This window comes from Vulpes lagopus, chromosome 3, assembly GCF_018345385.1.
Source record: "Vulpes lagopus strain Blue_001 chromosome 3, ASM1834538v1, whole genome shotgun sequence".
Lineage (NCBI taxonomy): Eukaryota > Metazoa > Chordata > Mammalia > Carnivora > Canidae > Vulpes > Vulpes lagopus.
This window is the reverse complement of record NC_054826.1, coordinates 149,277,204-149,293,877: the sequence shown is the minus strand read 5'-3', so window position 1 is coordinate 149,293,877 and position 16,674 is coordinate 149,277,204. Positions and strand designations below refer to the sequence as shown.

Below are 16,674 nucleotides of genomic sequence, written 5' to 3'. Positions count from 1 at the left end.
CAGAGGCTGTGAGTTCAAAGCCAGAGAAACTGAAGAAGGCAGGTAAGAAGCCACACCTCCCTGCATGCCACCTAGAGGTTAATTAAACCTCTGGATGCAAATGGCCTCGGCCACATTTCAGTGTGTCTGGATCGGCTGGGGGCAAGCAAAGAAAAAGAAAGGAAGGCCACGCAGTGGTAACTCTGCACGACGTGGCCCAGCTCTGCTGGGCACAGGCCTTGGTTCATCCTTGAAAAACCAACATCGGAACACTTAAACGCCACATCTCGCTCACAGCGTTCTTCCTATGGAGAGAAAAACTGAAGTTGGCAAACCTCGGAGAACAATCCAGACCAGCATTAGGGGTGGCCGGGAAGAAAAGAACATGAAGTCACCCCGCGGATGTGTTCCAGGGCACTGGGCCCTCGGCTGCAACCTCGTGCAGAGGGGATACTGCTTAGCATCTCTGGCACCCCCATGGTGGGGGGGGACTGCCCAGTGACTGGCCCTTTTTTTTTTTTTTAAGATTTTATTTATTTATTTATTCATGAGAGACACAGAGGGAGAGTCAGAGACCCAGGCAGAGGGAGAAGCAGGCTCCATGCAGGGAGCCCCACGTGGGATTCAATCCTGTGACCCCAGGGTCACGCCCTGGGCCGAAGGCAGGTGCTCAACCGCTGAGCCACCTAGGCATCCCGCGATTGGCTCTTTATTTTTTTATTTTTATTTTTTAAGATTTTATTTATTCATGAGAGAGAGAGAGAGAGACAGGCAGAGGGAGAAGCAGGCTCCATGCAGGGAGCCCAGGCAGGCCCTAAACCACGGAGCCACCGGGGCTGCCCTGATTGGCTCTTTAAAATCGATTTTTACCTCGGAGGACAACCGGACCCACAGATCGCGGAAGGGAAATGCAAACGCCAGGCCTTTCAACAATTATTGGAGGAGATATTTTCTATATACCAAACGGATATACAAATATATCAAATATATCAAATATATCAAATATATCATATATATATGGCTGTGATGGATATATGTATATCCATTTGTGTGTGTGTGTATATACACACACACACACACACACAAATGTCCGTGTACAAATGTATTTCCCTATATTTTAGACCAGTCGACTCCTTGTCTTGCAGCCGCGCGGTGGAGGCCGGGCTTGCGCAGACCAGGCGGGCGGTGCAGCCGAGCCGCGGGGCCTGACGCCCAGGCCGCTCTCCAGCCGCTGTGTCGGGGCCTGTGTCGGGGCCTGTCCCCAACAACCGTCCTTATCTATCATGTGCATAGAGCACAATTTAGACTAAGCATGCTGAGTGGATTAACTAATGATTGCAAACCACTTTGGAAATAGAAAATAGCCCATACGTGCCCAGAATGACTAATGATTGGATAATAGAGCGTCCTAAATTTTACTTTTAATTCAAATAAACCTTTTCTCGATGATGAAAGTTGTGCTATTAAACTAAAGACTTTTTTTTTTTTTACTAGAGGTTTTCACGGTATTTTCATTTGAGTTGAATTTCTGTTCTTCAGACCCATATTTCTGCCAATTTCTGTCTCTTGTGCTTTCTCTGGCACAACCGAAAGAACAAAGTTAATAACAGAGAAAGGACAAGCTTTAAAAAGTGCTGCATTTATCGTCAGTTGTAATTCTGCTATTAAATGGTCTTGGCATTTGGGAAATTCTTCTCAATCTTACTTTTTTTCTTAAGACAAAAAAACCGAAAACATGGAATTTATACTAAAAATAATCTGTCTCCATCTTTCCTTCTCCCAGTGTCCTCTCCGTTGGCATCCAAGGTTTGACCCGCTGCCTCGGTAGCACGGTGCGGGACAAGTGCCGAGCCCCCGCTTCTCCCTCCACTTTTCCGGAGGCAACACGTAGTCATGCTCTTGCACGCGCACACCCGGACACACGCACGCAATTTGTGTAGAATTATTTTTCGCTCTGATGTCTGCCTGTGGAACAGATTGAAGATTTTACCATCCAAAACCCACAAAGAGAAAACTCCTACTGTGGTCTTCAGCATTTCCATTCAGTGGCTTCGCCTGCCAAGTCCAGTGACCAGGACCGCCGCTCCTGATGGTGGGGAGCATATGGTACTGCTGTGAATAGTTTTGCTCTCACTGCTGTGAAATCCCACGCCCTCCCACAGAATGTGTTTGGAGGAGCAAATGGTGAGCGTCGCTATTCAGCAAGCTCCTTCCCCGCCTATGGAACCCGGTCCCTTCAACAACAAAATGAAGAGCTAACTGCACGTCTTCACGGTCTTCGGCTTCAGGGGTTACTGGCTACCTGGTACTGCTACCCGTGCTTTCTCACCCCCTGCCCGCCCACCCCCGGGAGGGAGGCTTCTCCTCTACATCCTGAATCCACCAGGATCCGTGATGGTACACCAAGCACCCGTCACTTTTCTTTCCATCTTCCTCTTCCTCCTCCTCCTCCTTCTAAACAAAGAAAAAAAAAATCTTACAGTGGGATGCAGTCTCTAAGTTAAATTGGGGCTCCGGAAAGAGCACTGGACTAGGAGTCAGAAAGCCTGGAATATCAAACGTGAGCTAGCCTCGAAACCTTGGGCAAAAGTTTTCTGTGCCTCTTCTGCAGAGCGGATGGTGCAGGCCCCTTATGCCCCTTTGGGTTCCAGGACTACATGTATTTGTCTAATGCGACCCCACCCGCTCCCAACCTCATCCTCAGGAAGACCTCTCTCTAAACTTCTCAAAACTGGGATGCCTTGGTGGCTCACTGGTTGAGCATCTGCCTTTGGCTCAGGTCGTGATCCAGAGGTCCGAGATCGAGTCTCGCATAGGGATCCTTGCAGGAAGCCTGTTTCTCGTTCTGCCTAAGTCTCTGCCTTTCTCTCTCTCTCTCTCTCTCTCTCTCTCTCTCTCTCTCTCTCATGAATAAATAAATAAAATATTTTTAAAAATAAAAAATAAACTTCTCGAAATGCATGACTACCTTCCGGACATCTTTTGGGAACTTACTTGGTTGCTTGTTTCTGGGATTATTCACCTCTAAGGTCAAGTGCTTCTTGTTTAGCAAAACTCCTGCTGCGATAGAAGGCCGCGTTTTTCTCCTATTTCCTGTGAGAGCACAGAGCAACTCGTTGGAATCTCGCTTATAACCACTTCCCTTACTTTCACTGAGTGTTCCTAGGTCACTCTAGGCGGTGGCCTTTGAGGTGTATGTTCTGCTGTCCTCGTGTCCCCTTCTCCTGCTATCCCGACCACCACAGTCCCCACTCCCCTGCACTGCTGACAGAGGTGTATGCTGGGTGCACGGCTGGCTGGGGGCTGTTTGGAAGCCCGGGCATGATTCTGTGGGTACCACATTTGTGGGTGTGCGATGAGAAGGTGTAAGAGAGAGCAGACGCTCCTCCGCTGCTGAAGAGGGCTGTGGAAGCTGAAGTCGTAGACATGCTTCAGTGGAGGATGAGGATTTGCCCAGATGGGAAGCCTCAAGTACAGAGGCACTTGTACATCTACTTATCTTGAGTCTCAATGATGCTGTTTATGAGTGAGCTATTCAAATGGAGGGAGAAACCCACAGAGAAGGAAAAATAACAGGTTGGAGTGATTGCGTACAGGAGGAGAGGCCCTAGTGGAAGTCCGGTGGGAAAGAAAGAGGGGAATAAAATTAAGAATGATTAATGGCGGATCTCTAATGGTTTCACTAGATCCAAAGGAACAGGGCAATACCAAGTAAGAAACACTTGATATAGGAAAGGAGCATAAGTGGGAAGGAAAATACATCATTCTACAGATGCTGACAGGCTGCGAGGATGGGGAAGATTCCCGCAAGAGCAGAAAGGAGCAGCCCCTCCTGCCCACACAGAGGTACCCTGGCCACCATGGCACCTCCTGATCTTGCCGGGAAATCCTATCCAGCTGCATTCCAGAATAACTGTTCAAGTGAAATAACTGTCCATAAGATGGGAGTGAATCCAGAATAAGGGATTTCAACTTTTAGGAAGATTTAAGTTAGGGATACAGGCACCGCTCCTCCAAAACGCTCCCTTAAAAGTGCTGTCAAGGTGTGTGTGTGTGTGTGTGTGTGTGTGTGTGTGTGTGTGTCTCCAAGTGTATTTGCTTGAGAATCAGAAAACAAGTCCAATTTTAGTTGCCCGAGACCCAGCCTCACTCTCCCTCTAATCCACTTCCCTACCACTTCCCGCCTCCTCTGCGTCAAGTTAGAATGGCTATGACGCTCCAAGTTACCCATAACGGGTATTCATAATATCTATAATTTAGGGAGTTCTTAATATCTCCCAGCATCATAGTCACCTCTGTTCATGCATCTTCACATTCAGTCCTCACAGCAATATATGAAGGAGTCACAAACATTTACATGGTGCTTTTTGAACGTCCGACGATATTCTAAATGCTTCATCTCATACGTATTAATCAAATTAGGTACTACTATTATACATTTTTTTAAACATATGGGGACCCCGAGGCACGAAGATATAAATAACAGGTCCACAAACAACTAGTAAGTGTCAGGATCAGGGTTCAAAACTCAGGTCTAATTTATCTTATTAGATGGCAAGCTCCTCAAGGGTAGCAGCTGTGCAGATCTGCGACCTGTCACTTCCTCAATGCCAGGGTCACAGGGAACACTGTTACCTGGCGGCTGGCTGAATGATTGAGCACACAGCCTAAACCACTATCCTCTATGCCAAATCCAGTGAAACACAACCAGACAAGCACCAGCACTACAGAGAGAGTCGTTCATTCAATCATCATTCGTTCACCAGATGTTACGCGGAGCACCTGCTATGTGCCAGGCCCCAGCCTGGGTACTGGCGGCACTTTCTTTTTCAAGAGGGAAAGGCCGCAGGACTCGCCCCAGTGCTTCCCATACCCAGGCAGGTTTGCCTCCAACTTTCCTCCACACCCTCCTTGTCCTCCCACAGCTAATACAATGCGCCCCAACGCGGGGAGGGCGGCTTTGATCCAGTGCAAACAGCTCGAAACTGTATTTCGCTTGTTTTCCATCAGTGTTAGGCTTGCAGGGCCCACTGGGGATAATGACTCAGTGCCGGGGAGAGCATGGGGGCGCATGTAGCAGATCTCAGAGGGAGGGACTGCAAATTGGAGACATTTTATTGTTTTCTCCTTTTCACTCTGAAAACTTTCCAGAAAGAGATCTATTTAAGTGGCTTGCAAAATTCATCTTAAGGTCAGCTCTAATTAAGTTGGGGCCTGGCAGCTGTATGATTTCAGCGTCATTACACAGCTGCCAAAGTGGAGCTAGGTGCTCTCCTTCACCATCGGCAGTGTCAGGCTGCCCGCACAGCTCCCACAGCCTTCCAGGCCCACTGGGCCTCTGGGAAATGTGGAATGGGTCGGTGCCAGAGGGAAATCTGTCCTGTGCTTTGGATGAAACAGACCGATTCAGCAGTTCAGATTTTCACTTTATAGTAAATTTTAGGAAAACATGGTCACCCTTTGGGTCACATAGTAGATACTCAAAAGACCTTTTCTTCCTCTTCGTTTCCATCATCGGAATATGATTTTAGCAGCAGAGAACTGAATTGACACAATGCCCGGCACAGAGCAGGCATTCGGGAAATTTGTGTACAGTAAATAAAATGTATGAAATAACGGAGAAAGTGAGGAATCAAAAGACTCAGTTTCTAGTCCCTTGGTTTTCTATTAATTAATATGATAAAAATGTAGAAATCATCTCTCGGGGGCTCAGTTGTTTCATCTACAAAATAAAAAGATTAGATGACACGAGTTCTAAAATTCCTTCTTGTTCTTGAATTTCACAAGTGAGGTTTTACAGAGAGGCAGCGTTAACAGAGGAGAAGGAACAGAATGCAAAGCCCTGAGCCCACAGACGGGACTTAGGTCCAGACTCTGCCACTGACCAGCAGTGAAAGCTTTAAGTTGGTTACTTGACATCTCGAAGCCTCAATTTCTTCATCTGCAAATAGGGATATTGAAGTGCGTTTTGTAGGACTGCAGGATGATAATGAGAGAGTAAGGGCCTAAAGTATAGAAGCCTTGAAATAAATGGAAATTAAAAAATAAATCCCTATTTAAAGCCCATTCTTTTGTAGAAAAGAGGTAGGGCCATTTGGGATAGTCTCTGCTAATGGCCCCAATTCCTCCCCACCTATGCTGTTTGACATGTCCCTCTGCGGTGCTCTCCTAAACCTTGACTCGGTTCGGCTAAGTGGCTTGTTTGGCCAGTAGGATATTAGCAGGCAGGATGCAAACAGAGGTCGGAAAACTGTTTGGCATGTCTTTTGTGACTCTGCCATCGCCATGGGAAGGACATGCCCAAACTAACCACAGGTCCTACGAAGAGGATGACACATGGAACAGAGCCACCACTAGCCCATGACCAGTCTAGGTCAAATCCTGGTTACCTCAACCCCCAAAAGCTAAACGAATGACTGTTTTGAGCCACTGAATTGTGGAGTAGGTTGTCATGCTGCAGTTTGATAGCAGTAGCTAACTGATGCACCATTGGTTCATAACAGAAGACAGGAGCTACAGATTAGTTTTTTAAGATTGGGGTTCATTAGTAAAATCTGCAAATATATTTACCTTCCCACATCTGATGAACATCCAGATGGACTTTTGGGTAAAATTTTGGGAGAGAAAGAAAAAAAATTACTTAAATCATCTTTCTGGCTCAAATGACAACTGTAGTGCTGTCTGAAACATTTTAATTTCCTAAATTATGAATGAAAACTTGCCATTAGGTCTGAGTATTCAAGTTTTAAGACTGGGAAACTTTTAGCAGAGAGGGACTTAATAATGTACAGGTCCAAAGGTGATTACTGAGCATGTCTGTATGTTGCTTATTGCCATTGACCTTTTGTAAAATCCAGATATTTTAGTAGCGGTTTTATTCAGATTAATAAGGCTTTAAAAGACCGCGGTGTCGGGATCCCTGGGTGGCGCAGCGGTTTGGCGCCTGCCTTTGGCCCAGGGCGCGATCCTGGAGACCCGGGATCGAATCCCACGTCAGGCTCCCGGTGCATGGAGCCTGCTTCTCCCTCTGCCTGTGTCTCTGCCTCTCTCTCTCTGTGACTATCAAAGTGACCCCTGGGATGCCTGGGTGGCTCAGCGATTGAGCATCTGCCTTCAGCTCAGGGCATGGTCCCAGGGTTCTGGGATCGAGTCCCCCAACAGGCTCCTAGTAAGGAGCCTGCTTCTCCCTCTGCCTATGTCTCTGCCTCTGTGTGTCTCTCATTAATAAATAAATAAAATCTTTAAAAAAAGGTGACCCCTGGGTCAATAGGACCCTTTGTTTATAAGGTTAGCATAAAAGAGAAACTCACTCTCCACTTCCAGGTAGGAGAAAAAACCCAGTTCTTCCCTACTGTGACTTTCTGTCCTATGAGGCTCCTTGACTACTGCCATAGGACTCACTGTGCTGGTCACCAAATGCATGGAGGTTTTCCCCCACAACAAGAAAGTCTCTGCAAAGCCACCAGGGGATCCTACAATTTAATTCAATTCTGACACTGTCTACTTGGAGATAGGGTCAAACCCCATTAAAGATGGTCCCACAGCCTCTCACTCACTTCAGACATCCTTGGATTGAAGGTCCCAATGATCCTCTCCTTCGGTTCCATTAGTTTGCTAGAGCTGCTCACGGAACTCAGGGAAATATTTACTTACATTTGCCAGTTTATCAGAAAAGGATACGGATAAACACAGAAATGGAAGAGATGCACAGGGCAAGGTACGAGGGAAGGGACTCGGAGCTCCCATGCCCTCTCTGAGCTTGCCACTCCTCCAGCTCCACCTGTTCACAAGCTGGACACTCTCTGTACCCCATACTTCTAGGCCTTTCACGGAGTCTTTGTCACATACGCATATCTATCATTAATTCTATTTTTCATCCTTCTCCCCTCACTGGACAATGGGAGAGAGAGGGGAGGCTAAATATTCAAGCTTCTCATCATGGCCTGGACTTTCTGGTGACCAGCCCTCATCCATGAGCCATCCAGGAGCCCACCCAGAGTCTGCTCCTTAGAACAAAAGACACACACACACCCCAAATCCTTGTCATTGAAATGACAAGAGTTTCAGGAGTTCTGTGTCAGGAAGTGGGGCAGAGGCCAACATATATTTTCTTTATTTCACAGTTCGACACATCTCTCAGAAGGAAGGACTCTGGCAGAAACCAATCACCTCAAAACCAGTACAATCACTTATTGAATAAAGTATTAGTCCATAACACAGAAGCCACATTCTTCTGGCAAGACTGAACCCAACTAGTAAGCTTCTTCAGGGCAGGGACAAGGGCAAAAATGCAATAACACAGCCATACAGTTGCCTGCTGAGCAGAAGACAGATGCTCTTGGTGAAGAACAGCAAGTTAAAACCTGCTTCTCATAACTTAGGACCCAGACCAAATGTTACTCCACCAGGAAGAATGTATCCCTTTCTTGTCTGAGTTCCCCTGGGACCTGTCAGGCCTGTTTTTTCCATGTCTGATTCTGTCACTAGGCTTACCTATAAGCTCTTCAAAGACTTGAGACATAACCACACTCCTCTTAGGTCTTTAATACCTAGCAAGATACTTTACACATAAAATAAGCTCAATAAACTTATTGTTAAATGAATGGGTCATAATACTGCCAATTCATAAATGAGGAAGCTGAGAGTCAGAGAGATTAACTAATTTTCTGGAAATCACATAGCTGGACAAAGCTGGGAATTAAATTTGAGCCCAGGTCTGGGTGGATCCAGTCTATTCTATGCCACATTGAATCAGGATTCCTGTGGCAATAAGTAGCATATGTAAAGTGCATAGCACATAACAGATGCTGAATAAATGTTATTTACCTTTTTCATGTTTTCTTCTGGTGCCAGGAATCCCACCATTGGAAATTTATCTCTCTTTTCCTAAACTCCTTTTTCTTAGAAGTTAGCGACATTGTTGCTTAAAGGAGATGAAAAGCAACCCATATGTCTTTCTTTTAAAGATCCATTTCTTTATTCAGAGAGAGAAAGAGAGAGAGAGAGAGTTCATGAGGGGCACAGGGAGGGGGAGAGAATCTCCAGCAGACTCCTTGTTGAGCCTGAGATCATGACCTGAGCCAAAATCAAGAATCGGATGCTTAACCGACTGCACCACCCAGGTGCCCAGCCCAGATATCTTAATAGAGTAGTAACTAATGCATGGCAGTATCAATTGGACTATTATACAGTCATTAATAACTCTGTATAGGAAGAGTTTAAAATAACATGGAAGTGCATTCAACAATGATACTTTTTATAAGCAGCAAATTAATATTTTTGACTATATGCAATATATTTGCAGTACTATCACAGTGCTTTCCCCCCCAAAAAAAAATAGTTATTGAGAAAAGAAAGGTCAGCAGTTAGAAGCAGGTCAGCAGTATTTATTTCTAGGTGATAAGCACAAGGGTAATTTTTGCCATGTTTCTATTTTCCTGAAATTCTCAAGTTTCAAAAAATGAGCATGTCTTACTTTGATACACTGAAAGATTTTCACAACGGCCCGGCTGTCTTTTTTGTTTACCGACCTGTCTTTGGGAGATGGACCACTGTCACCATTTTGCCCCAACTTTGCCAATGATCCTCCTAGACCTTATTATCATGGTGTCTGTAGTTCCCTATTGTACTTAGTTGTTTCATCCTGAACTTCCCTGCTGCCTCACTGTGAGTTTATTAAGAGCTGGGATTGTCTGACTTCTCTGCACAAATCTCCAGCACTTTGCTAGCCCGCAGTCCCCTAGTAGGCTCATAAATTTTTGTTAAATAAATGACATTTCTCATGACTGAATTAATAGTTTGCACCATGACCTCTGGGAAAAGGGATAATAAGAGAATGTTTATATTTACATGTGTGCATTTTGGTGGAGTCAGAGCTTGCAAACACCATACTACATGTTTTCACATGTCTTACATTTTGCACATTCACAAATTAAAAATTAAAACTAAGAATGCAGTTGAGCGCTTTTTTTTCTCCCACATCACCTTTCCTGAGTAATGATGACCAGTGTTCAGTACGCATGCTTTTCTAACAGGAAACTGTAAATTCTCTGAACCCAGGCAAAAGGTATGGAAATTATATCAAATCCAATTTAAGTGTGTTTTCTTGAACTTAGGATGTATAATATTTAGTTTCATGAGCAGAACAAATAATACAATTAGTGTTTACTCTCTGACTACCCTTTTCCTAAACAACTCAGTGAAGAAATGCACGCAACACAAAAACATAGTGCTTCTCGGTCGTCGCTCCAAGTTTCATATGTTAAACAAAGACAGACCAACCTTAAACCTTTTGATAAATATGATGCTTGTGGTAACTGCAGCATTCACTTTGTATCCCATTTCTCCAAGTTCCTGTCAGCCAGATGTCACTTGCAATGCAAACACTAGAAAAATATGAAATAATAATTTCATACATCATCTATGTGTGCATGAGCCGGTCAAACATTCAATACAAATTCAAACTGCTACTACACACAGAGCAAATATCATCCAAATAATATTTAAAATGATTGAAAGGCTTTTGATTTGGAAGTGTATTCTCTTAAGCTAAGTGGTCCCCAAGACCATCTAGAAAATTCAATTGTTTCATTTTTAAAATGTTTTCTGCCCAAAATTATATCAAACCCTAATGTCTCAATAGAAACACATGGGATTGGATTGCTGACTGGGCGCCTGATGTCAAAGGAAAATCTAATTTCACAATGGCATTTCCTCATACTGTCTCACCAAAATACAAAATTGATAAAATTTTAATGGATAATTTTCAGAAGCAGAACGTTAACCATTGGGAAAATATGAAGGGGAACTTAGCATTGAGCCTAGAAGAAGCAAAGTGAAGGAAGAAATTGACTATAAATATAGATATACAATACTATATAAAAAGCATTCTTAAAAGCTTTTTCTTATCAAAAACAGAACTTCAACTTTAAAAAGCCCTTTACTATCAAAATATATGCTTTTTCTGTGTCCACTTCTAAGTTCCTCTTCCCGAATCTTTTCTATTTTGTAAAATGATATAGGGAGAAGGAATCACACCGTAAGCTATACTATTAGATATATATTTGCACAGTGTTGATTTCTATTTTTGATGTTAGCTACAAAAACGGTCCTGTGTACCCCTGGCTTCAATTAAGAGATAAGAGAGAATGGTATTAGATTCAGCCCTGCTTCTTTTCACTAAGGCCCTGAACATCATCTCTTTTTGTTTGCTGCTCAGTGGTGAATTTTCCTGCCTGTCTGGAGGGAAGAAGGTTGGGTTCCCTTTGTTTTAAGGAGAAGACTTCATGCCTATGAAGCCGAAAGCGGGGTTCAGCACAGAAGGACCTTCATATTAACTGTGTGATCTTCAGCATGTCCCTCATTGTCTTTGAGCCTCAGTGTTCTCATCTGTGTGAGTGTGTGTGTGTGTGTGTGTGTGTGTGTGTGTGAGAGAGAGAGAGAGAGAGAGAGAGAAATCGCTACCTTACTGTTTTCTTGTGATGTTTAGGAATAATGCTTACAAAATGTAGGACACGATGCCTGATACAAAGGAAGTACTCAAGGATTATTTCATGATGATTCTAATTTCTCGGAGCTTCTCATACTTGCTGTCTTGGGCTCTGCACACTTGTGAGTCTTTCTTAATGATCTTCACACAAGCTGGCAACTACGGGCAGGTGGCACATGAAGTGCTGAAGGAGGGAAAGGGCGGCCTTCTCATTGGACAGATGTGCAACAGTCACCCTGGTCATGAGTGAAGCAAGCCATGCGACAGCCACACCACTGCCAACCCCTGAAGGCACTGCGTGACCTAGAGCTGTGGGCTGAAGACATCGAGGAGACCACAAAGAGGCAGCCACTGATCTCCGACAAGGAGGAATCTGGCTCCTTGGGGTCACTGAGGATGTTCATCAACTTTCCTCACTCAGCAACACTCGCCCCAGACTCTCCACAGAGGAGCTCACCATTAGTTCAAGATTTTAAAGCAAAATCGGCTGTAACACCAATGTTCCTGCTTAAAAACTTGAAACTGAGAAGTAACACATTCAGCATTTCTCTCTCTCTTATATTCTCCACCATGTTATCATTTCCTGCGAGGGTAGGCCCTGGTTCTTTAATTATCTTGGTCATGCATCCTTTCTTCTCTCCAGCCCTAACACCAGGTTTTGGACCAGGTAAATCATTAATAAATACCTAGTATTTAAAATAGAAAGGAGTTCTCTTGAGGCAGCTTATTTAACTGAATAAAAACTGATTATTTCTTATCTAGGATGAGGAGACTGTATGGTACAGTTGCTGATAGTATAGGATTTAGAATCAAACAGAACCAGGTTGTTATTCCATCTCTGCCATTATTTATCATCCTGGGCAAATTTCTTAAGGTCTCTGGGTCTCAGTTCCTTCAATTATAAAGCAGGAATAGTAATTCCTACTTCTTAAGATTACTGTAAATAGGGTTGCCAGTAAAATGCAAGACTTCCTTTTAAGCATGAATTTTAGGCTATTTATTTATTTATTTAGACAACTTTTTAAGATTATAAGTATATCCCAAATATTGGATGGGACTTACACTGAGAAATATTTCTTGCTTACTTAAAATTCAAATTTAACTAGATGTTAACTAGATTTTAATTTGCTAGCTATGGCAACACTCATTATAAAGACTAAATGGAACAATACGTTGTATAGCTAATAGCCCCACACCCATTGGATAGTGGGTGCTCATTAAGTGTTACCTCATTTCCTGCTCCCCTTGTGGGGATGTTGTGTGATTAAATGCCTGGTACCTAGTACCAGGTCCATAGATTTTAGTGAGATTTTGCTCTCTCTCTTTTTTTTTTTTTTTTTTTTTGAGATTTTGCTCTTAAGGATCAGCCTCAAAACAATATTCTCTAATCTAACAAGAAAGACAAAGCCTCACCCACTTGCAGTGTTCATCTCTGGGTCACTTGCCGCCTTCTTTCTCCTTCCCAGGGCCTGTTTGCAACCTGGACCCCAAGGGTGTAGAGTGGCCTTGCTAAAAGGTCAAAGCCAAAGGGACAGAGCTGTTAACACAGATCCTCCTCAACTCATAGCAGCTTGGTATCTGAAGACGTGAATTTACCTTGGACATGGATGTTAGCAATTCTTAAAATGTGAGCCCTCTAAAGAGCACCAACACAGAATTGCAAAGATGGATTCGATTTACAAAAACGCAGAAGTAGGATAACCTGTCCAGTGAAAGTCTATTCCCTAAAGTGTGTTATAAAGGCATTGCTAACAGCTTCTGGAAGCTCTTTCTTACTTCCACACACACCCCTCACCTACACATCAGCTTTTCCAGACGCTGGTCTTCATTGGGCATTAAAGCTTTCTCCTGCACCTATTGCCAAATGCCCTCCTGAAGCAGGTCGCTGGCATGAACTGGTTTATCCACAAAACATACAGGTTTTTGAGAACACCTTTTTCCTTACAACCCAATGTTGTTTTTCTCTGACAAGCCAGAGATAGGGGATAGGACATAATTCAGCAGAAAGCCTTTGTATGAGAAAATGGCTCTTTCAACACGGTCAATCTGTGGATCAGTACATTTGGAGCCCGCCTGACCCATGTTCCCAGACCTACAGTTGGTTCTGCAGAAGAAGCTCCATTCTGCCCCAATTCTAGGAAGGGATTACCCCATGTCTGGAGAATAGGTAGGGCCAAAATTTTGTGAATATTTCTAGATGACACATCAGATCTTTCCACAGGAATGCAGGCTCTGGCTGACAACAGAAAGCAGGTACTGTCCACTTCCTTAGGCTCTCATTCTCATGTAAACACGCGGCCATCTTGCTCAGCACCAGCTGCAGCTTCTGGGTGGTCCTGCTAGCAAATTCCAAGTGGATTGCAGCGCATCGCATCTTGCAGGCTGGTGGTCACACAGCTCCAGCAAGCATTTGTGGGAGACAGCAAATGCACAAGCGTTCTTCATGCTCTGGTCTCGGGTGGACAATCAAAGTAAAACCTGATTGCTTAGACATGGTTTGTTCTCCAAAATAAAAAAAAAAAGAAAGAAAGAAAGAAAAGAAAAGAGAAAGAGAAAGAAATAAAAACTGATCAAGACAAAACCATAAAGGCAAACAGTTGGCAGATTTTCTGGGAGGCAATTCTCAATATGAAAATTTGGGAGTTCTGCTTCCCTCTTCCTCTTGGGCATATAGAAGTAGAGTTTTCATAAATGCATCCTAATTGGTCAATATGATTGCATACTAATGTATGATATTTTACAACTTTCCAGAATTTCTCCTTAGGAAGGTAAAACAAGGGAGTTTATGGGTCAGAATCTCACTTCCACCACTCATTAGCTGTTTAACAGGTTTCTTTACCTCTCTGTTGTGAGACTACAAAGGAATTAATGCACGTGAAGGTTTAGAATACTACCCGGCATATAGTAGAACTTGCACTAAGCAAGAACTAACTGTGATCAATGGAAGTAAAGCATCTTTAATAATTTTACTCTAGATCTGTAGAGTGTTTTATAGTTATAAACTAATTCCACCTCTTTTTTGGTGGATCTGTAGTCAAGGTGAGGTAGAGACTGAGAAATCTCCATTCTTCATAATGGAAGAAGGGATAAATAGGATTGATAGATGGTTATTTAAGGCTATTCCAGGTACAGAGGGTGGTATGACTTAAGAGGTAGAAGAGGAAAATTCCATAAAGAAGGTATTGAGATGGTTACTGAGGTGGCCCCAAGAACCCAACAGAAGCATCGTGGAAACCCAGGCACTGTTCAGTGGTGCAAACAGTGAAGGAATAGAAATGGCTGGAAGTTGCCACAGATGTTTACAAGAAGCTTACAAATAAAAATCAGGTGTTTAAATGCTACTCAGGAGACAATTAAGGTCAAAGATAGCTATTTAGCACTTTAAGAAAAATTTAACTGCCCTGCCTTCCCCCCACCTTACCCCAAGTCAATCATAGATTGGGATTTAAGAGTTGAATATATAGAACATGAAAGAGTATAGAGTAAGCAAAGGAAAAGAAAACTGAGAATATGTCAAGCATTTGGGGGGTAGGTTTAATTTTCTAAGCTTAGAATCAATTGAACAGATGTTTTTGAGTGCTCACACTTTCATTTGGTTCTCATGGACCAAATCAGGGAAATCAATTTCAGGACACACAGGTAGCACTTCCAATAGAGGCTCTGTGCTTCTCTGGGTTTCATCTTTCCATCAGGACTCTCAGGCAGGTACTACATAATCTGTGGTGCCCTGTGAAGAATGAAAATGTGGAAACCCTTGCTCAAAGAATAGGAAACAAATGCCATTAGACATATTATAAAACTTTTTTTCCTTTCTTCTGTTTCTCTCTTAAATTGCCATGATGGTTTTTATTTGATATTTAATGGCATTCTACGTAAATAAAAATTGAAATTTTGAATCATTTGCCTGGATTTTACTGTTCATCTTTATGTCGTGCAATGACAGTTTTAAATATAAAGTATTTAAACTGTATACAGGTTTACTGAAATTGCACAATTTTTATTCCGTACTTGGTATATGCACAGGTATTTTGTTATCACAGCAGTGGAAACACTGACAAAACTAGCTCACCTGTTTTTATGGCACTTCTTTATACCCACACATTCTACCAACATGCTACTTTCAGTACTGATAAGTCAGGAAGGACAGAAAGGAAAGTGAACCAAGGGTTATCCTGTCGTTTCCTTTCTTTCTGTGTCATCACTTCCAGTACAAGTGGTTGGCTTCCGAAGTCTGTGCTCACTGGACATTGTGAATTCTGTACTCGAACAGGGCAATGAGGACAGACAGACACTCATGTTCCATGTATAGCCTCTTCCCATGCACGTCCTCCCCTGAGGACTTCACTTACAAAACACATATTCAAAAATTCAATTATTAAGCATTTCAAGATAGTGAAAGACTCTTAACTATAAGAAACAAACTGAGGGTTGCTGGAGGGGAAGTGGGTGGGGGATGGGGCCACTGGGGGACAGGTATTAAGGAGGGCATGTGATGGGATGAGCACTGGGTGTTATCTAAGACTGATGAATCACTGACCTCTACCTCTGAAATTAATGATGTACTATAAGTTGGCTAATTGAATTTAAATTAAAAAAAAAATTTGGGACGCCTGGGTGGCTCAGTGGTTGAGCATCTGCCTTTGGCTCAGGTCGTGATCCCAGGGTCCTGGCATGGAGTCCCACATCAGACTCCCCACAGAGAGCCTGCTTCTCCCTTTGCCTATGTCTCTGCCTTTCCCTGTGTGTCTCTCATGAATAAATAAATAAAATCTTTAAAAAATAAAATAAAATAAAATAAATTTAAAAAGAATTTCAAGATAGAGGCAGCAGAGAATTAAACCAAGTGTGAGAGCACAGGTCACACTCTCATGAAGCCAGCCAGGTCCCTAGGTAAAGGTCTACGTTGTTTCAGTTTCAGTCATTGTATTGTCTCGGGAACACCTTCTGTGTTTATGTCCAAACATGTGTTAGATGGCAGTTTATATCCTTTAAGTCTATAGTCGTCTCTCTTAGACTCATCATTAGTCCCTGGAAAAAAAGTACTATATTTTATAACATTTTGCATTGTTCATGAATCTGAGTGCCCTGTGAATACAGCAGGTGCTTGTTGTGGGTAGTGATGGCAGGGAGCACCCTACCTGATGTGAATCATGAAACCCCTGAGACTATGAATTAGTAATATTTGTTATTCTACTCTTGCTTGCTAA

The 16,674-nt window shown here is 43.1% G+C and overlaps 1 long non-coding RNA gene across 1 annotated transcript; it reads right to left on the bottom strand.

Moving 5' to 3' along the window:
* Positions 1 to 1,088: 1,088 nt before the first annotated feature.
* Positions 1,089 to 15,186, bottom strand: LOC121488116. Its single transcript, XR_005986981.1, has 4 exons — positions 12,881 to 15,186; positions 10,261 to 10,364; positions 2,974 to 3,072; positions 1,089 to 2,433 (listed from the first exon to the last, which is right to left on the bottom strand). It is a non-coding gene; the product is annotated as an uncharacterized LOC121488116 (long non-coding RNA).
* Positions 15,187 to 16,674: the final 1,488 nt, after the last annotated feature.